Source organism: Zalophus californianus, chromosome 10, assembly GCF_009762305.2.
Source record: "Zalophus californianus isolate mZalCal1 chromosome 10, mZalCal1.pri.v2, whole genome shotgun sequence".
NCBI lineage: Eukaryota > Metazoa > Chordata > Mammalia > Carnivora > Otariidae > Zalophus > Zalophus californianus.
This window is the reverse complement of record NC_045604.1, coordinates 58053439-58079958: the sequence shown is the minus strand read 5'-3', so window position 1 is coordinate 58079958 and position 26520 is coordinate 58053439. Positions and strand designations below refer to the sequence as shown.

General features: G+C 42.4%; 1 pseudogene; it reads right to left on the bottom strand.

Moving 5' to 3' along the window:
- Positions 1–3806: 3806 nt before the first annotated feature.
- The window catches only part of LOC113932591, an 85781-nt pseudogene continuing 63067 nt past the window's right edge, over positions 3807–26520 (bottom strand).

Here is a 26520-nt window from a genome sequence, read left to right as displayed (position 1 = left end):
ATGTAGGAAATTAGCTAACCAACTTGATTTTGGCCAGAAAGACAGTCATATAAATCTGATGTAGTAAAGAATACAATAATGCAAACTTTTCTTAAAAACAAAGAATATATATTTATTTTTGAAAATGTCTGATTATACATACAATGCCAATAGGCTATATGAAACAAAGCAACATGTATGCTGATTTCTGGAATACACATTGTCCCACTATTAGAAGAAATTTTTTGTTTGCTCTAACACTTCCTCTTTTATACTTACGAGGGGAACAGAAATGTCAAATTAAGCACTGCAGGGAAAATTGTCCATCCGGTTCAGGAGGAACTGAGGCAAATGGTAAGTTCACCATCTGACAGGTAATGCTCTCTGTTCTTAGATTTACAGTCCAATTTTGCAGGTCCCATTGCATTGGGTAAAGTGTGTACTGAGTTCATTTTGGCGGTAGGAAAGTGTCCAGACCCATGTTGCTTGGTTGCACAACTCCACATTGCAAGTCAATCTCTGATAAGTCACATGTACCACATGACTGATGATGGGCTCCGGAGACAAGGGCCTCCCCAGGCTCCCTTCCCAAGCCAGCAGCATGAACAGTTAGTGAATTTGCCATTTTCAAGATTGTCACAGAGACACAAATAGCACATCTCAGTCTACAAGCATAAGTGTACAAGAAACCTCACTATTTTGCTTTCCAAATCTCTATTTAATGTTAATTTCAAGCCCCATTTCACTAGGATAGGGCAGTGTCTTCTCAGTCAACTTGGAGTCTCCGCTCCCCACTGCCATTACCATCCTGGGGTTTAGTCTGGTTTGAAGAGATAGAATAAAGCCATTGCCCTGAAGCAAGTGTCTATCCAAGTCCTTGGTTCACACTGACATCTGTGTCCATGTGACTGTCTCTATTCCTCTATTCCCCAGCAATGGGTACTGCTGCCTTTGTGCCCCACTTGGGGTCCCAGAACTTCTGCTGGGGCCCAAGTTCTGTCTCCATAGTGTGGTCATCTTGCTCATCTCAAGACCTAGTTCACACTCACTTCCTGCAAGAGACCTCTCCTTGTCCCTCCAAAGCCCATCTCATCTCTTTTCCCTCTAAGATTCTACAGCATTCATCTGGCCTTGCCGCGCAGGGATTGTCTTGTCCTTAAGCTTTTCATGAGTGTCTGTAGGCCCTTTGAGGGCAGGGCTCCATCACCTTTACCTCCAGGTCCCCATTAATATGTCTTCCTCAATTAAATTAGTACTCCGTCTTGCCACTAAGAAGTCCACGAGCTCACATAGAGGAGCAAAGAAAGGAGACATAGGTAACAGAGAAAATGCAGACATGTGTTGCAGGTTATCAAGATTATGCACCAACAAACCAAAAACATGCCGTGTATATATTTTGTCTTCTGCACTACGCTATAATTCAAAGGCAGTGTCTCTGTGTTAATGGTTTTTTTATCTATCAGCATCCAGCCTGGTAACTCAGTTGATTGATGCATCTGTTCTATGCTGACCCTATTCTGAGTACCATGAAGAAATAAAAAGGAAATTAAAAGGTAAATAAAAATTCCGACCAAAACAATATTTCTTTTCAAGATGTTGATTGGAGGGCCACATACACAGAAATGATGAATAGATAAGCCCAAATAATGGACTCCTCTATCATCTCTATCAGTAACACAGCAAGTTCAATTCAGTTCAGTCAGGTTTGTTTCATTTCTAAAAAGTGCTCCTGCGCTAGGCCCTGGTGATACAGAGAAAAATAGGACATTGTTATAAGGTTACATTTGATGTGACTGCTTGGAATTTCCTAGCAAGTAGGGCTGTTTTATAGTTATAAATAGGAACACAGATACACAACAAACTATTATTTTTTTAAATCAGTACTCATTTTAAGAGGCACCCCAGGGGCCCAACTTACCTCCAGCTGGAGAAGGGAAACATATAATGTATGGGGCTCTCAAGTAGACCAGAAGTGAGCTACAACCTCTCCAGCCAGGAAGCTCATTAAACACTAAAACACACAACATTGAATCAGTTTCAGGTATAATAATACAATGTTGCATGCCAATTATACCTCAGTAAAAATAAAACAAAGCAAAGTTTTCAAAGACAAAACCAAAAACAAAACAGTTGCCATTCTTGGGTAGTTAACTAAGGAGCAATTCTATGCATATTGTCGAATACAGACCTTTATTAAAACCTGAGTCACTGCTATTTGGATAGGTCTTACACAGAGCACACATATACACTGTTGTGTAAACTGACACTTTTGGCAGTAAAAGGGAGCACTATTATTACTGATTATTCCGTGACAACAGCAGACATAAAGCTGGAGTATGGCACCCTAGTCTGGCAATGCTGTCAAAGTGAAGGAAAAGAATTAAGGACAAACCAAAACATAAAGACACCCCAAACCCCTGAAATATCTTCTCAATGGAATATCAAACCACAGCTGACCCAGAAGTAGATTCTCTCCCCTTTGCAGAAGAAGGAAACAGTTTCCCCAGAATAATTTCACAAACTTTTCTTCCACCTCCAGAGTTTACCTTTTGTGAATTTCCTGAACTGGGTGGGGCTTCGCTGTTCCCAGATCAGAAGTTACCACAATGTTTACTTGTCTTTGGGTTGATGAGTAAAGAACTTTAAAAAATGGTGAATATTAGATGCCAAGAAGACAGTATTATTTCAGTATGTTTGCATGGGCCATTGAATTTGTGAGCAATGCTGAGTATTGAATATATACTTAAGTAACTTCCCTGTAGGCTATTTTAATAACATTATACATTAATTCCTTTTATAAAGTAGGACATACATACTTATTGTAGATAATTTTAAAAAACAAGAAAGATATACAGAAGAAAACAGAATCACCCATAAGCCCATCACCTAGAGAGAAAACATGTTGGTATATTTCCATTTGTGTGTTTCAGATAGTTGAGATTATACTGTATATGTATATGTTCTTTCTTCTTCTTCTTCTTCTTCTTCTTCTTCTTCTTCTTCTTCTTCTTGTACCACTTTAATTTAATGGTCATTTGATATTCAATAATGATGACCCCTAATGTTTATTGATGCTAATATATGTCATGCAATTTATCCATGTGACAGTCCTATGAGGTAGGTGATTTCATTAACCCATTTTGCCGATGAAGAAATTGGGCAAATAAGGGTTAGGGAACTTGCTCAAGGCTTCACTAGAATTAAGTGCAGAATCGGGGTTGAACCAAGTCTGAGCACCCTTAGAGCCCAGGTGCTAAACAATAGGCTGTACCATATCGGTCAGGTTTTGGTTTTGCAGACAGAAGCCACTCAAAAATTTTCAATACGAAGGACTTTAACACCGGGTATGTAAGGCTTATACAACCTGTATACACCTCCCATTGGAAGAGAACAGTAATCAGGAAAGCCCTAGGTCTAGAAACACACGTATTTCAGAGATGCCGCTACTGCGGAGCTCAGCTGCCCCCAGCGCTGAGAGCTGCCAGCAACCCCCCACATCGGCCACTTGCTGATGCTCACACTCATACCTAGAGCTTCTGCCGCAAACAGTGGCCTATCCTTTTCTTCTGACTTGCAAACCTCGAAAAGTGCCACTCACTGAGGATATCCAGACACCTGCTGCCGAGGACATCTGAGAAATATAGTTTCTAGGCTTTCAACGCCTATGGTTCCGGGGCGAAAAGCGTAGCCGGACAGGGAAGATAATGAATTCATTAGGTAAGATAGGGCCCACCGGTTATGCGACAAATCATCCTTTACTTAATTTTCTCCATAATTGTCCATTTCAGTTATTTCTCTGACCTATGGCTACAAATGAGACTGGTAACTCAGATTGCACCGCTCATGTCCCCACCTGCAGGCGTCTTCACTCCACACCCCATTTCAGTTCTCTCTCGGAGCTCATGTGAGCGCAGCGACGGTCCTCCCCGCCCTTCCACGCCCGGCCCCTGCCTTGTTTCCAGCCGCACCGCCACTGGAGGGCAGCACCGGCCCGCCAAGCGCCCACGCGGCCTCTCGGGCGTCTCCGGGGCCAGGACCCTTCCACTGCCAAGGCACGTCTCCAGGCCCCCTCTGGGCTTCTCCCCCGAGGGAAGACCGCTCCGCGCCGTCTTCAACTTCTTTCCTGAGCACCGGACAGCTTCCAGGCCTGCCAGGCTCCTTTTTGGAAAGGCTTCTTTAGCCCGTGTGAGGACCTCCCCCTTGAGGATGGACTGACCCGTGGGCCTGGGTGGGAGGCAGACGCCTCACTGCCCTCTCCATCGTCCCCCATCTCCAGCCCTCAGAGTCCAGGCCTGACTTCCCTCCCGGAAGCTCCTTCCTCAGCGAAAATCAGCTCATGCAAACGGACACCATTACCTGCCAACTGACATTTCATGACATGTGGAGTTATTTGTCTGAACATTTAGGTTCTCCATACCCAGGGCTACATGGAAAATTTTGGACATCGCTCTTTGTCCACATTGTTCCTGTAGATCCCTAAATAATGGAATTACTGTATAAAAGAGAATAAACATTTTTAAGGTTGTGATACGTATTGGCAATTTGGTTCCACAAAGTTTTACCAATTTATACACCCACCAGCTAGTGACAGTGCCTCTCCTTGAACCCTGGCTCACTGCAGCTTCTGCTGAATGCCATTTTATCTGCATCTATCTATCTATCTATCTATCTATCTATCTATCTATCTATCTATCTCTCTATCTCTCTATCTCTCTATCTCTCTATCTAGCTATCTATTTATCATCTATGGAGATATTGTCCCATATTTTATATATATATATATAATTATATATTATATACATCTTATTATATGACATATATCATAATATATATATGTTTCCCACAGGTTGCTTCATTCACCCTGTTAAAGTGAATTATGCCCCAAACCTCTCTCTCACATATATCCTTGAAGCTCCAAAACCAAACCTTCTAAAAATGTGAGGAAAGTAACATCCCTCACATATTTTAGTCAATTACCATAATTGGGGCAATTTTAATTGTTGATTGAATGCAAGGTGTCCTTCCACAAGTTGTAGGGGTGTATCACTAAGGAGTAGGTTGAGCTGTGAGTGAACAAATCCAAAATATCAGTGGTTTAAACCAGATACATTTTTTTTTCTCTTTGTCATAGCAATGGTTAGGAGTTAAGCAAGATCTCATCTGGTATGAGATTCACTGAACCAGGTTCATTCCACCTTCCATTTCCAAGTTTTTTTTTTAAATATTTTATTTATTTATTTGAGAGAAAGAATGAGAGAGAGAGAGAGAGAGAGAGAGAGAGCACATGAGAGGGGAGAGGGTCAGAGGGAGAAGCAGACTCCCTGCTGAGCAAGGAGCCCGATGCGGGACTCGATCCTCGGACTCTGGGATCATGACCTGAGCCGAAGGCAGTCGCTTAACCAACTGAGCTATCCAGGCACCCTCCATTTCCAAGTTTGCATCCATGTTCCATCCAGCAGGAAGGAGAAAGGGAAATTATGCTTCTGCCTTCTAGAAGAAACTTTGCAGAAGTTGTGCATACCCCTTGGTCTTAGAGCTCGCTGCCCAGAAGGTAGTCATACAGCCAAGTTCAGCTGCAAAGAGGGTGGGAAATATAGTCTTCTTCCCAAATGATCATTTTCCAGCTAAACATCAGACGAGTTCTGTAGAGAACAGATACCAAGGAACACGCAGTGGTCCCTGTCCCAAAGTCACAGAAGTATAAGATATGACGTTTGCTCTTAAATGGCACAATTTACTTATTTCCTGGAAAGCCTGTACTCCTTTTTTACATAGAAAATACAGTATTGTGGGTAAGAGCCTATTGTTTTTCTTTCTTTTAATTACAGTCTGCTTTTCCTTTGACATAGATTATAGTTTTAGAAATGTTTCAAATTAATTTTAGCCTTCAAATGCCTATAATTTCTCATGCTTTTCTCCCTTTGCTAGCCCAGCCCCTCTGTCTCACCATTAACTGGTCTGAGAATAAACAGTCAGATGGAGCAGGTGAGGTGTGAACCCAGAAATTTGCTTCATATTCTTTCCTTGATAAAAGAACAATGAAAATGTACTAAAATATCAGGAAGCAGAGAAAGAAACTAAGAGAGAAGAAAGAGACAGCAGGTCTGTGTGATGAGCAATGAATATAACCTCCAACATCCCAACTGAAAAACCCAAGTGGGACAGGCCAAGGAGCTTTAATGGAAAGATACACATCAGGAGACTCGGCAGTTTACAGAGGCAAGATCCCATCATGGTATTGTATATACCTTGTGCATCTTATCAAGTGTACAGCAACCAGAAATTAAGATAAATTACTGGCCAAATAAGTTAAGACTGTGGTATGAGTTTTATGGATTAGTGAGCTTAAGCAAAGAATAGGCATTAGCTTGAGCAGTGGATCCCAGAAATCTTGAGTCTGCTTATCATCCCACACCATTTGGTGAAAGGTCTTTCTGCTGCCTCAGTGGTAGGGCCAGAGTTCTCTATTTAATTATTTTCCCATCTTTATCTTCAGTTTTCTCATCCCTCTCCTGAACCACATATTCATGCACTGTACTCTTCTCAAGAAATACTCTCTAAATGAAACAGTTTTTGTATAGTCTATACCATGAAGATGAACTTGAAGTTTAGTGTGTTCATGTAGCATGTTGCAGAGAGAGCCCTTGTACCCAAGCCCTCAGGCTTCCTGCTCAAGGTTCAAATGCTGATCTTTTAGGGATTCAAACCCTGGAAATTCTTCCAAGGTCAGTGGATCTTCAGGTGCCCCCAATCTGAGTTGTTGCTGTAGGCTTTTAGCCACTGGTTAAGACTGGCTTCCACCCCACCCCTAGCTTTGGGTGTCTGACCGTCTGACTGAATTATTGCTAAAGGTGTATAAATTTAGTCAAAGCATGTCTGGAAAGAGATTTAACTTATGTTCTCAGCGTTCAAGGAACTCTATTTAAGAATATGCAAATGAACAATAAAAGGATGCACAAAAAATCCAGTGAAGTGGATCTGATGAGTACTGAAGTTGGGGCAAAAGTGGGTTAGCCTGGGACACTAGGAATTAAGACAGCCTGGGAATTGCTGGTGAGGACGTAAGTCTTTGGAGCCATTAGATGCTCAGTCACAACAGTGTCTCCTCACAACAATGGGAGGAGGACGGGGTAAGGACTGCTTTCTTTATTTTACAGTTGAGTGCCTGCCCAAGGTCACACAGTCAGGGGGGGACTGGGATAAAAATAGAACTCAGGTGTCCTGACTTTTAGGCCAGTGCTCTTTCCATTATGTTGCGGCTGCCTGCTTCCAAGAGACCCACATCCGATGCCCAGAAAATGCCATGCAGAAGACCGCTGCAACTATTCTAAGTTTAAGTCGGGATGGGGGGAGGCGTATGGTGGGGTAGACCCAGGGGCGGACTGTGGGAATGCCATCCTGCCATCCTGGATATGGATCCTTTTTATGGCTTGTGCCACTCCAACTGGCATAAACAAGGTATAGCTGAAGATTAAATGTCCTGAACATTATTAGCCCAGTAGGTCTCTTGATACCTTCCCCCAGACTTCTCTGCTATTTTACATTCCCAATCAGGTTTTGTTTATTCAATTTCTCACATGTTCGTGAAGAGATGTCCTCTTCATTGCCTCTCTTCCAGGAGCAAATATTCTCTCGTATATGTCGGAAAGGAAAAAAATTCCTTTTAGTCCAGAGGTCAAGTCATCAAGAAAAAATTGTGTTGCCATCCCCCACCCCTGCGTTGGGCGACCAGCTCGTCTGTCTGCCCAGGACTTTCTCAGTCGAAAGTCTCATGTCCTCCCTTTAATCCAGGACAAACGGGGGTTGTTGGTCATCCTTCCATGAGGGGATTTTTTTTTTGCATTGGCCTCTCTTGCTGCCTCAGGGGGTTATGAAGCAGACCCTGCAAAATGCTTTTTCCTCACTAGAAAGGCATTTGGTGGTGCCACCCACATCTAACAAAGGCAGAAGGATTGGTGAACTGGGCTGGAGAGCCTCATGTTCTGTAGGACAACGAGAGATCCCATCAAGGTGAAGGGCAGATTTTCTGGGGCCTGGGCTTCCTGGTGTAATTTGAGAAGCTCCTTAGGGTGGAAGAGAGCAGCTCTGGCTGGTCAGAGGTGAGAGGAGGAGAGAGGAGCTACTCGCTCTTGCCTGCAGGAAATTAGGACTATCCCATTACCCCACGGAAAATTCTTGTTTCCAGGTTAGAACATTCTAGTAAAGTCAGGCAAGGAGGAATTACTTACGACGTCAGTGAGCCAAGAGGTAATTGAGAAGACTTAGCACAAACCAGTTTGTCCTTCATTTCTCTTGGCTGGCTTTCCCTGGCACATGGTAGGGTCGCAGGCAGGCTGTCCCTGCAGGTCAGGCGAGGCTCTGTGCTGGCAAAGAGGTTAAAGCCCTTGCAGGGATCCCCTTCCCAAGCATTCCTGTTTCCTTAGGAAGAAGACTTCCCTGTTCATGATTAGGTAAGGCTGCCTTTCTGACCTGTCCCAGGGTAGTTGCTGTTGCTAGCTTTGTTGTTTCGGAGCCTGGCTATGTGCCATCTCCAGAGGGGAGGACAATCTAGCAGCATTTCAGATTTCACTGTCTATCCAAGAGTCTGGATAACCGACAAGATGAATTCACTGCAAGTGCGCAGGGGGCTTATGTAACCTGCAGGCCGCAGCTCAGCACAGAGCCTAGGAAGCCATGTGGGGGCAGGGAACCAGCCGGCGGGCACCACACTGCAGATCCCAGCTGGGAGAGCATGCTTGGAGGTTCAGTGACTACTACTGCAATGTGGAGCACCAGCAGGGATGGAGGAGGGAGACTAGGAGCTTCTGGCAGTGGTGCTGGGGCTCCAAGACCTGATTTGGCAATGCTCAGGGGGTGGGGCTGGGGATGGTGGGGAAAGTTGTCTTATTGGGGCCCCTTTGTGACAATAGGTGGGAGCATGCAGTGTGGGAGGGAGCTGAGGAGACAAAGGGGAGAGGAAAAGACCAGAGGTCTTGGAGCTGTTTTGTTGGGGGGTAAGGGATTAAGACAGCAAGCTCCTTTAACTGATTAGCAGCACGATTTCTCTTTGGGGGCCTCTCCCCCAAATTCTTTCTTCCTTATAACCACAGCCACACTCCTCCCCATCGTTGACTCTCCTAAGCCACAGTCCCCGGCCGTCCACCCCAGCACCCAGTAATTAGCAGAAGCTCTGCTGGAGTCATCATGTTTGGGGACAGTCAACATCTCAGCTGAGGAGGCAACTCCATGTTGCGCCAATCAGGTGGTTGTAATTCCACAATATTTATTTGACTTTATTCTGCATGAGGAACCAGGTTAGGCCCTTCAGGGCATATTCCTGCCCTCTGGGTATTGCAGTATAATGGTAATAAATAGGACAAGGGCCCAGATAAATACAGCACAGAGCCAAACATGGTACCTGCAAAGCTCAAGGGAGATACAAAGTGCTATACCTTTTTTTTCTGTAGGTTCAAATACTTAATACCTCTTTCCTTTAAAAAAAAAAAAGATTTATTTATTTATTTGAGAGAGAGAGAGAGAGAGAGAGAGAGAGAGAGAGAGAGCCAGTGAGTGGGGGGGAGGGTTAGAGGCAAGAATCTTCAAGCAGACTCTCTGCTGAGCATGGAGCCTGACAGGGGGCTTGCTCCCAAGACCCTGGGATCATGAACTGGGCTGAGACCAAGAGTCAGACCCTTAACTGACTGAACCACCCAGGCGCAACACCTCTTTTCTTCCAGCTGATTTGAAGGAATAAAATGCGGGTTATTTTGTCTGATTTCTGCAAATATGTTTAGGCTGTCAATAGGACAAAAGCTGTAGGTTCATATCCAACGGCACTCTTTTTGTTATGGTGAAGAAAGCTGGCCTTTAACATCAGATGGACCTGGGTATAAATCTTGGCACTGTCATTTACTTGCTTTGTGTTATTGGGCAAGTAACTTCACTCACTGTCAGTTTTCTCAGCTGCAAAATTGGGCTTACATAAAAAGAGGTTAAGAGCAAAGGCTCTGAAGTTAGACTAGGTTTAAATGGGAATCTACCACTCATTAACTGTATGACCTTGGGTAAGTTGCTGAACCTCCTGATGCCTCAGTTTCTTCATCTGGCAAGTGGGCATATTAATACCACATACCTCCTAGCATTGCTATAATGAGTAAATATTTTAACATATGCACAGAACTTAAAATAGTGGCTAACATAGAACAAGTGTTTTATAATAATGACAATAGCAGTAATTTCATTATAAGGTTGCTATGACATAAAATTAGTGCACATTATTTTATTATAGGAAAATAAATATGAACACATGTGACTATATCCTTCTTTCACTTATAATGAGTCAGGAAACAAAAGAAGAGCCCTTCTGTACTAATATTCTATACCACAGAATTAAGTCTAGCATGAGTAGATAATTTTTCCTTCTTTTGCCACTTTTCCCTTAAGAAAATGGAAACTAAAGTTGATATAGGGAATGGTTATTAATATGATATAATAGCTCTTAGCATTATAATTTAAAAAGCTATACTAAAGTACAATTTTCAAAAAGGTAAAAATTATGAGCCACACACAAATAAAAAATGAATAAATTTCAAACATTTTATTTAACCCATTGATTAGGGAAGAGTAAGATGCTGACATCTGTTCAAAGGACAATCTGAAGAACACACAGAAACACACACTCAGGAACACAGCAATGAATTTGCTAATAGATACAACACTGGTTCACAGTCTAGAGCACAGTCAAATATAATGTTTGGGGTTAACTTTTTTATAGGATGGAAATCAATCAAATCTCTACCAGACAAAATTCACTTGCATTTCTGTAGACAAGGATCATTTGTTTTACTATCAGTTTTCCAAAGCTTAACTTGTATTCCCATAGAGCTTGTCTAGTGAGTGGAAACAGTAGAAGATGCACCATTCTGTAGAATCCACTAACCCTCAGAAGAGTCTGTGAGCCAGTGCCGGGTTGTCACTGGAAGAGTACCCAGTAAAGTCTTTAGTAATTAAAGATAAACCAAATGATAAAGTACTTTCTGCATTGGAAAGAGGGGAGATTTGTCAGTTGATGGTGTAAAATGAGGTGAGCCTACATTTGTGATGTTACCTTATCTACCACTTTGGGTCCCCAAGATCAAGACCACCCTCCTTCAAATGTGACACAGTTTTGACATGGTAGGTGACACCAGGATAGCTGATACCAGAGGCTATGTGTTGCTGACAGGCTTCTCAGAGAGATTCTGTGGCCTGCGGACTCTTCTTCCAGAGGCACTGAAGCCTTGAGAGAGGAATCATGCCACAAGTCTGCAAGGCGTGAGACAGAACCTGATGTTGGTGGAGGGGGGAAGGGTGTGGAGGATCTAGGCCCCTGTGGACTGATCTACATAAAGCCACTTAGCAAAGCTCTCCACAGCTTCTTGGCTCCCCCAGCACTGTCTGTCATAAGTCCATGAACCATGTTAGGCACCATATTCAGCCTCTATGAAGCAGGAGACTTTTTTTCCAACTCCTTGGGATATAATCATGGGCTGGTAGAAACACTGAGAATTAGCATGATTAAGACTTCTTGGAAAGTTCTCTTAGGAACACAAGGCTGAGTTTTCCCTTAGTTCCTAGAGGGGAGCTAGCTGTGTTGCTCAAATCATGGTTTGAAGCCCCTAAATATCAATCACTTTGAATGTTGCCCCCAAACTGCTGAACATGAGGACGTTTAAACAATCAGTGAGTCAAACTTTTCCTCATCTCCTTTATTTGGAGGTGAGACCAGCCAGTTTCTCAGAGGCATCCCGGGGATGAGGCAGATGAGAGAGAAATGGAGGGTGGAGTAGTCCTCAGTTTGTGATGCTGGCTGATATGGCATATCTACTATAGGGCTTCTCTAACTCCTCCTGATTTGGGGGAACCAGGAGAGCTGGAGGAAAACACGGTGGAATCAGTCAAATATGATTTATTCATGGGCAGGCAAGGAGACAGTTTCCCTTCCTCTTTTCCTTACTAGGACCATGTAATTGAGTCTAATGGGAAGTGATTGTAGGGGGAGTTCAGAGCCTGTTTTCAGTTGTCTTTGCACAAAGACAGCAATCAAAATGCAGATGAGCTTTCTCTATCTTACCATAGGAAAGGGACACAGACTCTGGATAATGAAGGGGAAAATGGCTAATGCATGTTTACTGTGGCTTCTCTGTCCACAGATGGCCACTGGCGTGAAAGTGGGGGATGGAGGGCCAGCAGACACACTTTGTTTCCTAAGCTGATGCCACCACGTATTGACTGCCTACTTTCCGCCAGGAGAAGCTAAGTGCTGCACTAGTGCTCTCTTCTCACACTGCTGGAGGAGGGGCAGGAGGCCAAGGGATCTTGTTTCTTCCTTCCTTTGCCTCAACCTGAACAAAGATCTTGTTTTTTCCTCCCTTTGCCAGCTAAGTAGCTTTCCCCAAAGTACACCAGGCAATTGGGACTTTTCTAACCAGAAAGGGCAAATTGGAGCATTGCATTTGGCAGCATCAGAGATCCACTCTCATTTTGACCTTCACTCTAAATAATTAGAGCCTTCTCATCTAACTAAACAAAGAAGATCTGGGGCAGCATGGGACAGAATTAGAAATAACCCACCAGGAGATCAGAACTCAGCCTGAGGAGGACAGCACCATGCTTTAACCCAAACGGGAGAAAATTAATCAAATGGAGGCCGAGAGATGCCTCCTGATCTGCATTTTTTTTTTTTAGCAGAAAAATGACTTTCAACAAACCCCTCCAACAGACAAATCAACCTAGGATGAAATTTCCAGTGCACCTCCTTCCCTGCCAGGAATAATAAATTATTCCTAGGCTGAGCAGCTGCTGGACATCACTTAGGGCTGTTTCCTTCCATCCAGTCCTGGGAGAGCCCCTGAAGCCCCTCCTCTTCCTCCCAGCCAGCGCTGCTAAATTTAGATCTTCCAGCATGTGCACAGTCTATATTTAGTGCCTAAGAGTCAGAGCTCAGCATACAATTCATCAAGCCATCAGTCATCCCTCTATCCAAGCGACATGTAGAGAAAAATCCTTCCAAACTAGCTTGCTCTCCACGAGGATGGAAGCCATTCTAAGAATGGGGAATTCACAGGGCCAAAGGGGTTTTCTCCTTACCCAGTGGTGTCAGGAGTGCCTGAGATTGCCAGGCACGCAGCCAAGGAAAAGAGCATGGCTCCAGAGTGCCAGAGGGCAGGGGAAAGAGGAGGGAAAGAAGCAGGACTCAAAGAATGGCCTGCAGGCCCTGTTGCGCTTGTTCTGTCCCCATTGACATTGCAGGCAACTGGGATCTTAAGGCTCTAGCTTAGATGTCACTTCTTCATGGGAATTGCCTTGAGACCACTCAGAGTGGATTAGGAGCCCCCAACCCCCAACCCTGCCTGCACACAGTATTTCCTCTGCCACACCGTATAGAAACTACCCCCTCACACTGTAACGTGCAAATAAATCACCTGGGATATTGTGAAAATGAAAGTTCCCATTCTGTGTATCTGGGCCTCAGATCCTGCATTTCTAATGAGCTCTGGGGGGCAAGACTGGTAGGGCAAAGGTAATACCAGGCTGACCAGCTGGTAGCAAATCCAGACATTTCCTCAAGGACTAAGCTTGTGAGTTCATGGGTAAAGGCATTATAAGAGGGGTGTTGGGAAAAGAGGAAAGTGACTGGTCTTCATATACCATCCCTGCCCCTGCTCCCCCAACCCACTACCACCACCATGGCTGCAGGCCAGTGGGACTGTACCCAAGTGAGGGAGAGATCCCAGTACATGGGAAAGAAGGTTTGTGTCCAGGCATTTCAGTTCAGGCCCTGAGCTCCTCCCGCTCTCCCACCTGGACACCTTTCTTTTATCAGAACAAGCAATAATGCAGAGGTGGTGCAACCACAGCTGAAGCTGGTGTGGAGGGGCCTGAGTTTTCCCACTGCTGAGGGGCAGCCCTAATGGGATAAGCCAATGGGGAGGTGGGAGGAGGTTTCAGGATACTGGTAAACTGACAACAAAGAATGGTGAGAGACAAAATACACCAGACAACTGAGATGATTTAATTCAGGCTATTGCAATAGGGAGAGAGTTTGTTCATGAGCAATGTCTCAAAGAAAAGGAAAGTGACCTGGCGTTATGGAGACAAATAAATGAGAGTCATGAGAATGGTCTTACCTGAGAATATTTAGAATATTGGGGGGCACGGTGATCATTTGCAGTTAGCCATTTTAGAAACCCGGAAGGGTAGTGGATTTCTGAGAACAAAGAGTTGGGAGAATTTCTGAACCTTTATTGTTTTCCAGAGCATAAGACTCAGGGGAGTTTCAATCTGTCAGAGTATAAGATGTTGACCGTGAAGTGTGGATTGGGGGCTGCTGTAGGGGCAAGAGCAAGCCATGAATGCCTCAGAACTTAGATAAGCTGAGTGATAGATATTGGGGAGGGTATGTGCTATGGTGAGCACTGTGAATTATGTAAGACTGTTGAATCACAGACCTGCAACCTCTGAAACAAATAATACATTATATGTTAAAAAAAAAAAAAGAAGAAGATAGCAGGAGGGGAAGAATGAACGGGGGGAAATCGGAGGGGGAGACAAACCATGAGAGACTATGGACTCTGAGAAACAAACTGAGGATTCTGGAGGGGAGGGTGGTGGGGGGATGGGTTAGCCTGGTGATGGGTATTAAAGAGGGCACGTTCTGCATGCAGCACTGGGTGTTATATGCAAACAGTGAATCATGGAACACTACATCAAAAACTAATGATGTAATGTATGGTGATTAACATAACATAATAAAAAATTAATAAAAAATAATAAACTAATATATATTTGGGGAAAAAATAAAGAACTCAGATAAGCAAGAGGTATCTATGGACCAGCGCTACCTGAAAGCAGGGGTATTGTGGAGCTGGCTGGAACCTGCAGTTGAGAGCTCATCCTTAAACATACAGCTTGTTGCTAAACCATTGGTAGGTTGAAATTGGCCATGGTGGGAGTATTTATACCATGAAAATTGGCAAACACTGTAAATCAGTGTTCCTTTTCTGCCCACTCATCTACAGAGCTTACACATTTATCAGCAGCCCACTGCCCAGAAGGCCCTGTGGAGGAGGCAAAATTTGAAATGGACCTTAAGAGTTGGGAAAAGAAGAATGTTGTATCTCTCCTTCCCAAGTTAGTGCCAGAAAAGAGAGGGTACAATCCTTAAACTCCAAAATGAAGTGCCTGGAGTTGAAATAGGAATAAATTAAGCATTGTTTTAAGTGAGGACATATGGTCTGGCAAAGAAGTTTAGTCTTCATTTTGAAATGGGTTGAAAGAGTTGTCTCAGGAAATTTGTGACATGTAGATACAGTACTTGTGTGCCATTCCAGCATCCAGAGAATTCTGTTCAACAGACATCTTTTGAGCATCTACAATCTAGTGATTATATTACAAGATCTGTAGTGCCTTCTGAATTGTCAAAGCAAGATTACTTTATGTTCTTTATTGTTTGACTTGTATATTTTGTGGGATTGTGATTACTTTTTAAAAGTGTGTGCAATTATATCTACCTCCTTCTTAATGAGAAAGTTGGTATTCTGCATTATTAAGATATAGCCAACAACATAGTTTAGTAGGGGTATGAAGATGTTATGTCATATCAGAGTAGGATATTCAATGCTTCTGGTGCATTTCCCTTTTGAAGGTGGCTATATGGTCCAGCCATTAGCCTTATCATTTCTTTACCCTGACCATTTCACAGTTCCTTTTTTTTATTATTATTTAAAAAAAATTTAATTCCTGTATAGTTAACATAGAGTGTTATATTAGTTTCAAGTGTATGAACCATAGTTCTCTCTCATAAGAAGCTTTCAATTGTTCCCTATTTTTTAAATGTATAAACTGCTAAATCAAGAGTGATCAGAGAGAAGAGTAGGATTATGTCAGGACAAATGTATTCCTGCTTCGGAAACAAAAACTGAAACAGACACTTCAAAGTATATATCAAGTTCAGAACTCTGCTTTGAGGAATAAATAGCAGTTAGCTAAAAACATAGGAGTGGAAGGAATTCCAGTGAAGGGAAGTGCATTTGGTCATGCCATTGCACTATAAGGCATTCATTATTGTTGTAACTGAAACACAAATAGGCTTGAGATAAAACAAGAAGTGGGAAAGAATAAGGAGGAATAAGGTCAGAATCAGGCAGTAGCCACACCATTCAGAGCCTTATGGTTTAGTCTTACTAAGGAGTTTGAACTTTACCCTAAAAGCTCTAGGGAACTCTCAAAGGATTGGAATCAGAGCAGTAGAAGAAGTGTGATTCTACATTGAAAGAGGATTACACAGATAGCTGAGTATTGGGGAGGGTTGGTAGTGATCCAAGTGAGGAGGCTCTGCACTGAGACTGGCGGGAGGGTTGAAGATTCAATTCTAAAAGTGTTAAGGGGGGAGTGTCTGCTGTCTTCATGATGTGATTGATTGATTGGGTATGGGGACTGAGAGAGAGAAAAGAATAAAAAGATTCAAAGGGTTCTGTGTCTGAAGATTGGATAGTGTACCATTTGATAAGATAGGGAATACAAGAGTATTTTTTTAATTGACATATAATGTATTATTTATTTCAGGGGTACAGGTCTGTGATTCATCAGTCTTACACAATTCACAGCACTCACCATAGCACATACCCTCCCCAATGTCTATCACCCAGTCCCCCCATCCTTCCCACCCCTCTCCACTCCAGCAACCCTCCGTTTGTTTCCTGAGATTAAGAGTCTCTTATGGTTTGTCTCTCTCTCTGGTTTCATCTTGTTTTATTTTTCCCTCCCTTCCCCTATGAGCTTCTGCCTTGTTTCTCAAATTCCTCATATCAGTGAGATCATATGATACTTGCCTTTCTCTGATTGACTTATTTCGCTTAGCATAATACCCTCTAGTTCCATCCATGTTGTTGCAAATGGCAAGATTTCATTTTTTTGATGGCTGCATAATATTCCAATGTATATATACACCACATCTTCTTTATCCATTCATCTGTCGATGGACATCTTGGCTCTTTCCACAGTTTGGCTATTGTGGACATTGCTGCTATAAACATTGGGGTACATGTGTCCCTTCAGATCACTACATTTGTATCTTTGGGGTAAATACCCAGTAGTGCAATTGCTGGGTCATAGGGTAGCTCTATTTTCAACTTTTTGAGGAACCTCCAAACTGTTTTCCAGAGTGGTTGCACCAGATTGTATTCCCACCAACAGTGCAGGAGGGTTCCCCTTTCTCTGCATCCTCACCAACATCTGTCATTTCCTGACTTGTTAATTTTAGCCATTCTGACTGGTGTGAGGTGATATCTCATTGAGGTTTTGATTCGGATTTCCTTGATGCCAAGCGATGTTGAGCACTTTTTCATGTGTCTGTTGGCCATTTGGATGTCTTCTTTGGAAAAATGTCTGTTCATGTCTTCTGCCCATTTCTTGATTGGATCATCTGTTCTTTGGGTGTTAAGTTTGATAAGTTCTTTATAGAATTTGGATACTAGCCCTTTATCTGATATGTCATTTGCAAATATCTTCTCCCATTCTGTTGGTTGTCTTTTGATTTTGTTGACTGTTTCCTTTGCTGTGCAAAAGCTTTTTGTCTTGATGAAGTCCCAATAGTTCATTTTTGCCCTTGCTTCCCCTGCCTTTGGCAATGTTTCTAGGAAGAAGTTGCTGTGGCTGAGTTTGAAAAGGTTGCTGCCTGTGTTCTCTTCAATGATTTTGATGGATTCCTGTCTCACATTGAGGTCTTTCACCCATTTTGAGTCTATTTTTGTGTGTGGTGTAAGGAAATGGTCCAGTTTCATTCTTCTGCATGTGGCTGTCCAATTTTCCCAACACAATTTGTTGAAGAGACTGTCTTTTTTCCAGTGGACATTCTTTCCTGCTCTGTCAAATATTAGTTGACCATAGGGTTGAGGGTCCATTTCTGGGCTCTCTATTCTGTTCCATGGATCTATGTGTCTGTTTTTGTGCCAGTACCATACTGTCTACAAGAGTATTTTGATCAAATTCTTTCCACATGTGTCTGGTGAAAAGCGTCTTGGGGAAACTCACAAACTTCTTATAATTCATTATCCTCCTAGTAACTTGCTATATAAGCTTTCAGCTTTCAGCAGTAACATGACTTAAGTGACCTGTCCTCATGACGGTTAATTATGGGTAATAAATAAATAATAATTATGTGTATAAATCAAATAATATATGACTAAGAATAGAAAAATGTGAATCTATATACCAGTGAAAACCTCCACAGTAGTAGTCTTGCTCAGCTGAGTGATGAACTAGCTGACTGTGTCATCAGCATGCTCATGTGAATTTCACTGACTGCCTTATAATCTCTTTTAATACCACTTAAGTTTCCATTTTGTGATGACAAAACTTTAAATAATTATTTTACTGATTGATCCTTTAAAATGTCAATGGAAACAAAACACATTACTGTTTTTAATAAAATTAACTCACTGGAACCCATTTTTGAGCCCTTGGGCTTCTGCAAACCACCATTATAAAAACATTGATATTCCTCATTGTAATAGAGACCTGACATCAAATTAGCATATGTGCTCCAGAGCTATAACATTGAGAACCATTTTTTTGAAAAAGAAAATCCATCCAGAATTAGATTCACTTTTAATGTAATAGCATGTTTGCTATGAATTTGACATTGATTTTAAAATATATTAGCTTACTCAATGAGCATGATCAGTATTGGTGAAACTTTCCAATCACATGGATCTCTTTATTATTTTTTACTTTTAACCCTACCACTTACAAGTGTGTCTGCATCACACCAATCCTCTCTTCCTTTTCTGCCTCATTAGAATGTGTGCCTTATTTCCTGTCTGAAGCAGTCTTTTTCAACTGAACCTCCAAGTTCTCATTCCTTCTGCTTCCTCTGGGGCCACATGTGATCTCTCTCTACTGTATCATCAACCTCACCCTTTCCAGTAACTATTCTAAATGTGAAAGTATGCTCACGCCTCTTCTATCTTATGGAAAATTTCCCACTCAATCCTAAGCCACCTGTACCTATTATCCTGTTTTTTTTTTTTTTTCCTTCTGTTCACAGCCACATTTATTGAAGCAGTTGTTTAAACTGCTGTTACCATTTCTGGTTAACTCTTTAACTCCTAAGCTTTATGTTCCCACTCCTTCCTTGAAACTACTCTTATGATGGTTCTCTATCACCAGATCTATAGGCCACTTGATCTGTAGTAAAGAGCTTGGATTTTTCTCTGAGGTTGGTGGTGAACAGAGGAGTGACATGATGCAACTTGTGCTTTATCAAGGTCACTCTGAAAGGTGCAAGTGTTAAGTCAGGAAGATCAATTAGAATGCTATGAAAATATTATTTATGAGTTAAAATGGTGGCTTGAACTACCATGGTAGCAATGTAGATGGTAAAAAAATGATCAGATTCTGGGGATGTTTTAAAGGCAGAATTGACAGGATTTGCAGATGGAATGGGGGTTGAATGTGAGAGGAGGATGGGAGTCAAGGGTGATCCCAAGGTTTTGACCTGAACAAATGAGAGAATATAGGTGAATGCTATTCTTTCATGTTGGGCCATGACACAGAAAAAAACTCACACCATCCTGCTACCCCACTGCTGATGGTAAGGACTTCGGATTTTACTCTGAACGATATGAGAAGCATGGAGATTTTAGAGCAGAGGAGTGACATAATCTGATTTACATTTTAGAAAATCACTCTGCTGATAGAGAACAGATTATATGTTAACAAGGTTGGAAGAAAGGGGATTAGTGAGATAGTTTTATAATAATGCAGGTAAAAGGTGATGGTGGATGGAACCAAGGTAGAGACAGTGGAAGTGGTAAGACATGGTCAGATTCTGACTATAAACTGAGAGAGGAATTGGCACAATTTGTTGATAGGAGGGATAAGTGAAGAGGAGTCAGGGATTACACTAAGGTTTTGGTCCAAGCAACTAGAAGAATGCAGTTACCATTTACTGAAATGAGGAAGACTATGAGATAAACAGATTTGGGGATTGAATGGGAAATTAAGAGTTTAATTTTGGGACGTGATAAATGTGCAATACTTATTAAAAATCCAGCGGAATATTACCTGGAAATTGTATTTATGAGGCTGGTGTTTAGAGAACAGATTAAGTTCGAGTATAGACCAGGGGATCATCAGCATAGACGTGGTGTTTAAGTCTATGAGACTGGATGAGATCGCCAAGGGAGTGGATATAGATCGTGAAGATGCCTGAAGGGTAAGCCCTGGACTGTGTACACTTGGGTGGCAGAGATACAAGTAGGAAACAACAAAGAGGATTGAGAAGGAACAGCCAATGAAGTAGATAAGGAACTAAGAATGATGTTCCAGAAAATAAATATTTCAGGAAGGAAATCATGATCCACATGGTCAAGTGCTATTGTTAGGTCAGGCAACATGAAGTGTGAGAATTAATCCCTGGATTTGGCCACGTGTGTGTTGTGGGTGGGGTTTTGACAAAAGCCATGCGGTGAAGGAAGCTGATTGGAGTGAGTCCAAAAATGGAAGGGAAGATGTTGCGTGCCGACAACTCATGATCACTATTGCTATAAAGGGGAGCAGAGAAACAGGACAGTAGCTGAAGGCAGAAGTGGAGTTGAGAGATGGGTTTAAAATAAGATAAACAACAGTATGTTTGTGTGCAGATAGGAACATTCTTTATGTAGGAAAGAGATGAAACATTGGAGGGAGCAAAATCTTTGAGAAAGCAGAAGGGGATGGGTCCTAGAGCACAACTATGGGGGGTGACTTCAGCTAGGACCATAGATAGTTCATATATCGTGATGGAAGATGACAGCTCATATAGGTGGAGCTCCTGGTAGATTGGTAGGTGGTAGCATATGGAAGTTCTTTTTTGATTGTTTCTAATTTCTATAGGAAATAAGAAGTAATGCCATCAGCCAAGAATGAGAGTAGTAGTAGGAGATGGTGTGAAAATCTGGTCCAGGACAGAAGGAGACTGAATGAACTAGAGATATGTAATAGGATGGGAGGCCACCACCAAGGACCTCAGGGAGGATAGTGGCTATCCATTGAAAGTGACACTAGTGAGCGTGGTTGTGTGTTTTCTCCAGCTGGGCTCAGGTTCAGGGAGGAAAAGATGGACCACCAGCTCTCTTTCTTTTCTCATTTTTTCTTGCAGCAAACAAAACTCTTGAAGCTCTTAGCAATTTATTTCAAACTCCCAGGTGAATCCCAGATGAAAGCTGGGAGAAACAGCCCTTTCTTTGGAATGTCTGTTCTTCCTGCCAGTCAGCGTTCATCTGGCAGGCCAGCCTTCTACTGCACTGGTATTTTAAGCATCCAAATGTGTTCCAAGCCAGACTGGCAGCCCTTCTATGCAGTCCATGCCATTTCCCTTTACCCTAGAGGGGACTGAGGGACCCTTGGAATCCTCAGTCAGCACAGCCTGGTCTGAATCATAATGGAATCCATTTGCCCGGGGACGCTAATAGATTGGATTCAGAAATAGACAAATTTGGAGTTTTTGTTAAAGGGAAGAGGGGTGTCAGGGAAGGAGGCAGCTGGGGGAGGAGTAAAGTTTGTATATGATTTAAATAAAATAGCCTTCAGAGAAAATGTACCCCCCCAAAAAATAAACTGCACAAAGTAAATGAGAGAGGAGGTTAGCCTATAACCTATATATGTAGATATGTATTGATGTCCTCATCTCTGTAGGCTGGGAATAATTGTTTCATAAAGGAGTTTGACATTCCTATCCATAAAGTACTCAGAACACTATTGGGCAGATAGGAAAGCTCAATACATGTTAGAAAACATAATAATAATGCCAATAAATTATTATTTTATCATTATGCCTTGCCTAGGGCTGAACTGCTTCTTGTTTCTGTGTCTTTTTGCAGACCATGAAGAAAATATTATTTAAACAAATAACAAAAATTAATAGATTAATTAATCTGGTCATATACAAAGATGATAACCACATCTATAAAACACAACACAAATGTGATGTGAGGGTAATGTTGGGTAGTGGGAAGACATGGGGCTGCCAGCCAGAGATTCCTTAGCCACCTAAGTACCTAGCCAAACCACTTAACTTTAAGAATCTCACTTTTCTGATGTGTGAACTAAAGAAAAGAATACCTACCCTTGAGATTGTTATCAGGGTTCAATAAATCAACATATATAATGTGATGTGAATAGTGTTAGGTACATAGTATATATCCAACAATGGTAGTTGTGATCACTAGTAATTTTGGTGGATTCCCCACGTGGGAAAATCCTCCCTCTTCTTTTCCATGTGCAGAAATCTTTACCTTTTAGGACCAACTTTATGCCAGCCTCTGCAAGAATCCTCTCCAGATTCTCCAGGTCAGATTTAAATCTGTTTTTCTTCTGGGCTCCTGTTACACTTTGCATCATGTCCCCTCCCCCAATTCATCTTGGAAGTCTTTTTTCTCCCATGTCTGTCTCTTGAGATAGATTTGAGTTTTTTTTTAATCCATCTCTAAATTTTCTTTCTTTCTTTCTTTCTTTCTTTCTTTCTTTCTTTCTTTCTTTCTTTCTTTCTTTCTTTCTTTCTTTCTTTCTTTCAAAGATTTTATTTATTTATTTGACAGAGAGAGACACAGTGAGAGAGGGAACACAAGCAGGGGGAGAGGGAGAAGCAGGCTTCCCACTGAGCAGGGAGCCCGATGCGGGGCTCTATCCCAGGACCCTGGGATCATGACCTGAGCCGAAGGCAGATGCTTAACCGCTGAGCCACCCAGGCGCCACCATCTCTAAATTTACTTACCATTTAGCAGAAAGGCCAGGATGTAGTAGGCAACTAACAAATGTTTATAGAATTAATTGAGAGTTCACTTTAATCTTCAAAGCCAGGAAACTGATCTATGTTCTCTCTTTTCCCAAATTTCCCCTATGAGAATTTTGAGAACAATAAGTAGTGGCTAATTGTGTGGTCTGTGGTCTCTGAAGTCAGTAGACCTCCTCTGGAATCCCATTTCAATAATTACACAGCATATTGTCTGGCATGTCATAAGTAGCTAATATTATGCTATTATGGTTATTGTTGTTCCAGCTACCATTATCATCACTAACACACGATTATATCTTTCCTGCTTGTAATCTCAGTAGGGAAAGAGGACACATGCATAATGCAACTGGAGCATAGTACCAGAATGGTATTTACTAGCCCTCACTTGATCTTGGAGCACAAGGATGGCACAGCTGGCTCCAGCCAAGAAAAGATCACCTCCAAGCACGACAGAAAGGAAGCAAACTGTTTGTAAGCAGCTCCAGTTGCTTCCTGCACCAGCTGATCAAAGTAATTACAGCAGATAAAGGCAGGCCAAATATGGATCCCTCTTCCATGCTAGGGATAAGGTAGCATGTTATGAAGATATACAGCTAAAACACTACAAATAGGTGTTAGTCACCAGATCTCCAGGGACTGAGAGAGTCTCATATTTGATGAGGAAAAGTGACTTTAAAGGTGGGGTCAGAGGAGGACCTCATAGTCACTAAGCTGCCACAGGGCTCTTCTCTGCCACAACTGGGCTCAAGTTATCAAACATCTAAGAGTAGAGGAACTGCAGCTCTAACACACACAGTAGTGTGGTGTAATGGAAAGACAAGGAGATTCAGTCCTGAATTTATCACTTACTAGCTCTATGGCTTTTGCAATTTACTTAATCTCAGGGAATTTTTGTTTCCCAAGGATAGTTGGGGGTTAGAGATGATATAACATACCCATGCTCACTAACTGGCAATTTCATTGGTAAGGACTCTAATACTAGCAACCTGATCTTTTTTCAATTTTAGAAGAATAATCAAAACTGACTAACCATAAACAACATCAGTTTCAGTTGAAATGTTCTGACTGCTTCTGGTTTTGGCCATGGGCCTCCTAAGACTCTTCTTGCCCTGGATCAAAACCTCAAGAGATAGTAAATTGGCTTTTTTTCTATTCTGGATCCATTTCTGTACCCCAAATCTCAGCCTAGAAAACCCTTGAAATTGTTCTTAGGGTCACTGAGCTGGGGCATGAGAAGAATCAATGCCCACTCATTCCCACTGTAGAGAAAATTGCTCAAGAGCACGGAGCCCACTGATGGGAGATTAGTGACATCATCTTCCTATACGAAGGACATTATTAATCTCACAGTGATTCACACTGTGTGACTCCGGGCACTTACTGGAGGGGAGGGGTGGGAATTGATCGACAAAGATGCAGAGGGAGGAGGAGAAGGACCAAGATTTAGGTGGGATATTTTAAATGGGGAAGTGGCAGCCTCTTTAGCTCTGAGAGACGAGAAACAGGGGAGTCACTGGTGGGCACAACTAAAGGTAGGAGAAACAGGTAAACTGAGAAGGGAGCCAGAAAAGGAGAAGGAAAGAGATGGATGGAGGACGGAAGCAGAAAAGAGAAAGGAAAAAAGGGGCTTGGGGAGAGGATAGGAAAGGAGCATCATTACTTAGGACTGAAACTCAAGCTGCGGTATGACCAATAAAGATTAAATTAGTAAAATATATCCAGGAGTCAGAGAGGTCCCAGAAGGAAGATGTTTAGGAACATCTAAGCCAGGGGTTTTTGAGACTTAGATGAAATCCATGGATGAAAACAAAACATGTACCTTTTAACTGTGCACAGCCTCAGGAGTTCATGGATTCCCTAAAGCCTGTCCATGGACCCCCCTCTTAGCATATTCTGCTTTCTGTATTCATGTACATTATTTTGAGACAGTGACAGGTCTGGAGTTTCTCAGACAGATCTGAAAGTCAAAGAGTTTATTGATATTATCTTTTTGGTGTCTTTTCAATTGCATGAATATCACTTTTTCAAATCTAGCTATGATCATATTTATTTAGTCAGTATATATATATTTTTTTAATTTCAGGAAGTGTTGGTAGATTTTTTAAAAAAATAACTATTAATAAATGGTTCAAAAGTTTGGGGCCAAACAAAAGAGGATCATGACCTCAAATAAAATTTGTCATTTGGGAGTATAGTGTAAGCCCTGACAGTTTTATTTCTTTTCTGTAATGCAAGTGTCTGACTTAAGCTTTGATTTCTGAGACACCCTTTTCAAAGAAGCACCTACTCCAAAGATCCTATCTTGAATAAACACATTATCAGACACACAACTAGATAAAGAGCCGGGCCACCTTCCCAGCACCGAGGGTCCTTTGTTTTAAAGGTCCTGGTGTATTTCCCTAACTGACCATTTGGGCCACTTATTTTTTCTCTTCCATACTTTAAATTCACCAATAAAGAGTGAACCTGCAAAACCCTGGGTCCCCAACCTTGACCCCAATAAAAGCAGAACTCCTGGCCCCCGTGCACTCTTTTTCCTGTTCTCTCTCTCTACCGGCAACCTTGCTGTGTGTCCCCAGATGTGCGATGTAATTTCCAGGTCTTGTAAGTAATAAATGTTTATTTTTTCAAAGTTTCCTGATGCCTGTTGCTGAAGGCTACCTTGCAATCATAATAAGAAGCACAAGGGTGAGTCCAACCACAACACTGGCTCTTGATAGGCAGAGACCCGCACCAAACAAGGTGCTTGTCTCTTTTAGCCTGGAAGAAAGTGGTCTGTTGGGGTTTCTTGCAGTGACTGGGTTTGTTTTAAGTATCCGCAGGGAATTAAGGAAAATAAAAGGTAGTTGCATGGGGGAAGAAGTATCAGAATGCCAGGCCACACAGACTGTTGCTCAGGAACTGGGCTGTGTAGGATTTGGTGTAGCTTGAACCCTCCAGTGTTCTCCTCCCTGCTCAGCATAGGCTGACTTCTACTCTAGTGTTTCTCTGTGGTGGCGGCTGTGCCTCTCTTCGCTGTTCTCCCCGTTCCCGCCTTCTTGTTCTTCAGTAGATTCTGCCTGCTCAGTCTTTTGCCTTGCTGTTTCCTCCAGCCATGTTTTTTGTTTTCTTCTTCCCTTTGTTTTTTTTAAAATTTTTTATTGTTATGTTAATCACCATACATCATTAGTTTTTGATGTAGTGTTCCATGATTCATTGTTTGTGCATAACACCCAGTGCTCCACGCAGAACGTGCCCTCTTTAATACCCATCACCAGGCTAACCCATCCCCCCAACCCCCTCCCCTCTATCTTCTTCCCATTTTTAAGTGCTGACCTCTTTGTGTGCCAGACTGCCCAAGAGAGTCACTAGTGGGTCCACGATCACCATCATCTCTGACAAACTCTTTTGTGGTCATTCTACAGTAGCTGCTGGGAGGCATGTGTGTACCCAGGTCCAGTGTCTGTGCCCAGATATCACTATCATGTAGTCAGCAACTTAAAGCGGAACGGTTTCTTGTCCAGTGCTGTATCTGTTGGGCTTTGTGTGTTTACAAGGCTATAGTTTCACATCCAACACATCATCCAACCCTTCCAGTAACCTTTCCTGTAGAGGGAAGAACTCCCGGTCTCCCCACCTAGCAAACAGTAGAGCACATTCAAGTCCAGCTCTTCTGACCCCAAAGTCTATCCAGACACCATTCTGGGGATGAGAAGCTGGGGACAAGGCAGGGGGCCTTTGAGAAGAGCTGATGAGGAAAGGACATG